A 6193-nucleotide genomic window follows, 5' to 3' on the forward strand; every position below is an offset into this window, starting at 1 on the left:
GGCCGGTGCCTGGGAGTGTGTGGCCTGCAGGGTGGAGCCACAGCAGGCAGGTGGCACCCACAGGGCCGCCCCAGCAGCCTGGCTCTGAGCCTGCCTCCAGGATAGACCTGCCGTCCTGAGGCCTCCCAGAGCCCACAGCCTCCGCAGGGCTGAAAGCTTGTGTGTTCCTTAAACCAAAGGAAAAGGCGACTCAGGCCCTGTTCCCCTTCCTCCCTGGGCCCCTCACAGGAAAGTTCTGCTCGGGAGGCCTGTCCCACTTTCCGTGGGCAGAGTAGACCCCCCGCCCCCGCCTTCCTCTCACTCCCCCTTTCCTCGCCCGCCCCTCCCTTCTCCCCTCTGGGTCTGTCTCTCAAGCTGTTCTGTTAGGCGGTGCCCAGGGCGCCCATGTTCCCATCTGGGTGCCCGCAGTGATCACACCACCCTGCCCCCACCCGGGCAGAGAGGAGGGGGGTGCGGGGGTGTGTGGCTGGCTGTCCCCTCAGGCTGGGGGAGGCCTCCAGCTAAAGAAAAGCTCTGTGGGGTGGGGTGGGAGGAAAGCACAAAGGAAAAGAACCAGCTTTAAAAAGCAGGAAGAAAGCAGCCAGCAGTGCAGAGGCCTCTCCCTGCAGATGCCCCTCCAGCAGCTGGAACTGGGTCTCCCTTGTCAGGAGCCTGCAGTCTGGCCTCCAGCATCAGTCCCCCGAGTGTCCCCTGGCTGTCCCCCTGGCTGTCCCTCTGGCTGTCCCTCTGGCTGTCCCTCTGGGTGTCCCCCTGGGTGTCCCCCTGGCTGTCCCCCTGGCTGTCCCTCTGGCTGTCCCTCTGGCTGTCCCTCTGGGTGTCCCCCTGGGTGTCCCCCTGGCTGTAACCCCTGGCTGTCCCCCTGGCTGTCCCCTGGCTGTCCCCCTGGCTGTCCCCCTGGCTGTCAAAATCTGGTTGTCCCTGGCTGTCCCCCTGGCTGTCCCCCTGGCTGTCCCCCTGGCTGTCTTCTCTGGTTGTCCCTGGCTGTCCCCCTGGCTGTCCCCCTGGCTGTCCCTCTGGGTGTCCCTGGCTGTCCCCTGGCTGTTCCTTGGCTGTCCCTGGGTGTCCCCCTGGCTGTCCCTGGGTGTCCCCCTGGCTGTCCGTGGGTATACCCCTGGCTGTCCCCCCGGGAGCCCAGAACCTGGGCTTTACTCTTGTTCTTCCTCAGACGCAGCCAGCATCTCCCTGAGGGAAGGAGCGCCTTCTTCAATCACCAGCAATAGCCCAGGGTCCCTCGCTCTGGCCTTGCTGCCTGGGACTGAGCTCGCTCTGACCCTGCCCGCCTCCTAACCTATGAGTTTCTAGCTAACAGCCACCCAGGCCTTGGAATGTGTTGAGATGCAGATGACGCCCGTTTCTAGTAACTTAGCTCTTTTACCAAGAGCCAGCGTTGTTCCAGGAACTCCGGCTTCCAGACCGCCGGGTGGGCGGGATGCCCCTTTGGTGGAGCAGGTGCTGCTGGTGAGCGTCCCGAGCACTTGTGACCCTGGGCGTGGTCAGCGCGGTCATGCTCAGGCTGCGCGTGGCAGCCCGTGTCCGGAACCTCCCACGGGGACCGTGGTCTAAGCTGGGAACGGCGCTTGCTGTGGGGACGGTGCCGCGCCTCTTAGAACGGTAACTGGCATCTCGATTGTCCTCTCTTGACTTTCTTAACAAATCTCGACCGAGAGTGACCGTTTCTACATGTTCCCATCGTTCTTACCCTTAAGTTGCACCCTCATCCCCCAGCTGCGGGCTTCCCCGGGAGAGGCGCTGGGGGGACCGAGGGCGAAGCGGGTGTCCCCCTGGCTGTCCCCCTGGGTGTCCACCCGCTTCCCACACGCCACCCCAAATGGTGTCCCACCAAACGGGACCAGACGCCAACCACTCCCTTCCACCCGCTTTAGCTTCCCGAAAGGTGACACGAGCCTGGCGGAGAGGCCGGGCCGCCCTCGGGCTCCCGCGGTCCCACTGTCAGGGCCTCACACAGGGCGTAGTGGTCACTCTAGAACAGCGGCTCTCCACCGGGGCCGCCAGAACTCCTGGAACATCCCCTGCTGGCTACTGAGCCAGCACACTGACCTCTTCTACCTTAGAAGGTCAAATAAAAAATGACCACAGCCAACACTACAATAGCCATCGGTGTGAATGAATAGACATTATGCCTATTTTTTGTCAGATCGGCAAAATACACAACATTTTTGGTGCCGCTGAACTCGTCCTTAGGTCACGTGCCATGAGATGGGAAGGCTGACGATCGCTGCCCTAGAAACGCGGCTGTGAACTGCGTGGTCTGATGGGGCCCCTCTGAGGGTCTCTCTCTGGCCAGCGCCCCTCCTCCACAGTCTCCTGCTGCCCCTCCCTCCGTGGTCTGTGTTTTTAATCAGCCCCAGAGGATAATAAGTCAGTGCTGCTCCCCGTTAACCACCTTGTGCGCAGCTAGAAACTAGGTCATCAAGAGCTGGCCGAAGGAGCGCGTGTCTCCGGAAGCTGGGGGACAGCTCTCTGATGGCCGGAGGGGAGAGCAGAGGAGCCTGAGACGGCCTCGAGCACCCGGAGTCCGTCCCCATTGGGGAATAGAGGTGCAGCCTCTTCACCACCGGCGGCTGGACCATCCAGAGGCACCGGTGGGTAGAGCCCGACCGGGATCGCTTACTGATACAGTGACCTCGGAGGCCCCGCAAGGGAGAGTTTTAGGCGAGAGCCCCGCCCAGCTCTCCGCGGCTCTGGTGCTCCTGGGCCAGGCTGGTCGGCAGCGCCCGGGCCTGGGCAGAGACCAGTCTCAGAGTCTGCGGCGCAAGCGGTGACGTCATCCCAATCAATCTCGCGGTGGTTAGGGGGTAATTTGATGTGTGTTTTGATCTTGTACATATGCTTCCTGTAGTTGTAGCTTCAGCATAACTATGATAAATCGCTGAGCAGGACCCTCACGTCGGTCCTCGCTCCACCGTCTGAGTCCTGTTGCTGGGATGGTTTGTCAGCGGCAGGTGAGAAGCACGCACCTGCCTCCAGAGGAAGGCCAGGGCGGTGGGTAAACACCCAGCTGGTGGGCTGCAGAACTGGGGTGCTCGGAAGACTCCCCGGAAGGGAGGGCAGCCTGCCCCTAGCAGAGCAGCGGTGGCCGCGGTGGCGGTGGCGGCCCATGTCCACTGGCAGGGCCGAGTGGCCTGGGGAGAGCAGCCACCTGGCGGAGATCTGCCCTTCCTGCTGCTGCTGCTGACGCTCGGTTTTTAAGGACAACAGTGCGTCCAGCTCCAGACAAGACCAAACCCAGGACTCACAGCGAGAGGAGCGGGCACTGCAGGCAACATCAGACTGGCCATGAGGCAGGGAGTAGCACGCAGCGTGAGAGCGCCGAGTGCTCAGCACCAGCATCATGATCAGGTAACAGAGAAGAAGGTGGGAGGCCCGAAGCGACAAACCTAGTCGAGGACCAGCGCCTGGGCAATAGGTGCAGGGACAGGCGGTGCGGTGAAGCAGGCCCTGTGCCCTCTGACCGCACCTGGGCTCCTGCCCTCAGCCCTGGTCTGTGCGCAGGTCACACGGACCTCCTGGGCCTCCAGCAGCATTGGACGGAGCGCCAGGCCCCTGCCGGGCACCCATGCATCGCACCCCTGCATACGTCTGTGCACTGGCACCGAATTATTGGGAAGCAAACATATTTCTTCTCCACCCTTCACGCTATGCCCAGAATGCGACGCAGTGAGTTACAAGTGTGCAAAAGCACGTGGGTGACAGTCTCCCGTCCAGTGCACTTGGGGTCAGACGGAATCGCACTGACTTGGGGACCTTGTGGCTGCATCGTGTCCGGCTGTCCTGCACCTGTGTGGAAGCACAGGTCCTATCGGCAGTGATCACGGGACGTTGTTGCTCTGGGTCCTCCTCCCCAACAGCAAGGCATGATGGGACAGGCTTTGGAAGGGCTCCAGGGCCAACTGCTGGGCCGTGGGAGCGCTGCCATCGTGAGGAGGGCCGTCTCTGTCAGGAGAGAGCGAGTTCCTCTGGCAACAGGAACTCCCGGTTGCTTCGGGGGATCAGAGAATTCCTCAACCGCAGCCTCGGAGCCCGCAGTGAGTTTCGTCCTGCTCATCTGGACGGTGATAAACCCACCTGCCCCTGTCTCCTTAGCCCACCCGCTGACGGCCAGGGCCGCGGCCGGCGAGGTGGTCCGGTGCCACCCCAACCCGAGACTGGGCACTCCTGCTGTGACCTCTCCCCCAGCTGGCCTGTCTGAAGAGAGAAGGGGCCTCACTCACCAACGCAGTAACTTCTTTTTTTAAAAAATATATTTCTTTATTGATTTCAGAGAGGAAGGGAGAAGGAGAGAGAGATAGAAACATCAATGATGAGAGAGAATCATTGATCGGCTGCCTCCTGCACATCCCCTACTGGGGATCCAGCCCGCAACCCAGGCATGTGCCCTTGGCCAGAATCGAACCTGGGACCCTTCAGTCCACAGGCTGACGCTCTATCCACTGAGCCAGGCTGGCCAGGGCAAGTAACTTCTTATTAAGAGTTTCCCCCCAAGTTTGGCAGGACAGCTTGGAGAAGAAACAGTGTTTCTATAGACCTATAAGCCTGTCTGTGACAGAAACGTTGTCCCAGGTTCTAGAATGGACCGAAGGACCGAGGAGGGAGAGTGGGCTGTGAGAGCGCCGCCTGTGAGCTCCTTAGCACCCGGGGAGCGGGGGGGGAGGGGGGGGGCGTGGTGCAGGAAGACCGGCTCAGAGCCCAACCCGCGAGTCCCAAGACTGTCCTTAATAAACCTCCGGGAGGTGCTGGAAAAGCTAATTAGGGTCTTAGAAGGTAGTTGGGCTCTTTTCAATTGTAAGCAGTTGGAAGGCATTAAATATTTTTTAATTCCACTTGTTGTACGGGGGCGGGGGGGTTCTATTCACAGGGTTTCACTGAAAAGCTGTTAGAAGGACAGCGTGTGGTGCTGGGGAGAGGTGGGCACAGTCAGAGCTCACGGTGCCATGTGGGGTGGTACAAAGCCTCCAGCTGAGTGCGGACCCTCTCCAGCCACTAACCACGTGGCTGCTGAGGGTGGCAGGTGGCTGAGGAGCTAAGCCAGTGATCTTGTGTGATGCAGGCGATTGGTACCGAGAGATGGGTAATGTGGAGAGGAGAGGAAGATGGCTGCCGACGGGAAGGAAGACTGCAAGACAGTGTGAGAGGGAGAGAACGAAAGGAGAGAGTGTGGACGTACAGGGAGTGTATGTTTGTGGGTGAGGGACAGCTATACTCCACTGTTGGGGACTGCCGGGCCGGGCTCCCCTGACCGGGCAGCCTCCACTGCTGCTGGAATCTCTCCCGGAGTGACCAGCTCTGCCGCAGAGACCGCGCCATTTTGAAGGGGAGAGTGGCTGTTATCAGAAGCCTATACAGCCCGGGTCTCTACAACCACAACACCCAGCAACCAGATGCGCACCCAGGAACACCAGATCTTGAGAGATGGGTGCTCGGTGCGGCTCCCAGAAAAGCTGTAGAGGATACTTGGCACAACGTGGCTGTATTCAGTGTTGGTTTCTCAGAGCAGCTCCGGTTACTGTGACTGATAACATGGGGGAACGTAGGGAGTCTTCAATTCCCAGATTATAAAGCAAAGTACTTTTCCCCTTTCTAGAAACTCAACATGCAGGTCCATCAGATTTTTTGTGTAACAACCTGGTTAAGAACTTAATGCATGTGTTTATACCCACTTTATATGAATACTAGATTCGTGCACTGGTGGAGTCCCTCGGCCTGGCCTGTGGGGATCAGGCCAAAACTGGCTCTCCAACATCCCCCGAGAGGTCCCAGATTGGGAGAGGTCACAGGCCAGGCTGAGGGACCCCACTGGTGCACAATCAGGGCCTGGGAGGGACCATGGGAGGGCTCCAGGGCATGTCTGGCCTATCTCCTCCAGTCCCCATCAGCTGGACCCCAGCAGCAAACTAACCTACCAGTCAGAGCATCTACCCTCTGGTGGTCAGTGCACATCATGGAGACGGGCTGAATGGTCGAACAGTCGGACACTTAGCATATTAGGCTTTTATATATATACACTAGAGGCCCGGTGCACAACAATTTGTGCACTCGGGGGGGGGGGGAGGTGGGTCTCCCCAGCACGGCCTGGTGCCCTTCTCGCAGTCTGAGACCCCTCGGGAGGATAACGACCTGCTGGCTTAGGCTTGCTCCCGGGTGGCAGGAGGGCAGGGCCCAATCCCTAGGTGCA

This window comes from Myotis lucifugus, unplaced genomic scaffold (assembly GCF_000147115.1).
Source record: "Myotis lucifugus unplaced genomic scaffold, Myoluc2.0 scaffold_507, whole genome shotgun sequence".
In the NCBI taxonomy this organism is placed as follows: domain Eukaryota; kingdom Metazoa; phylum Chordata; class Mammalia; order Chiroptera; family Vespertilionidae; genus Myotis; species Myotis lucifugus.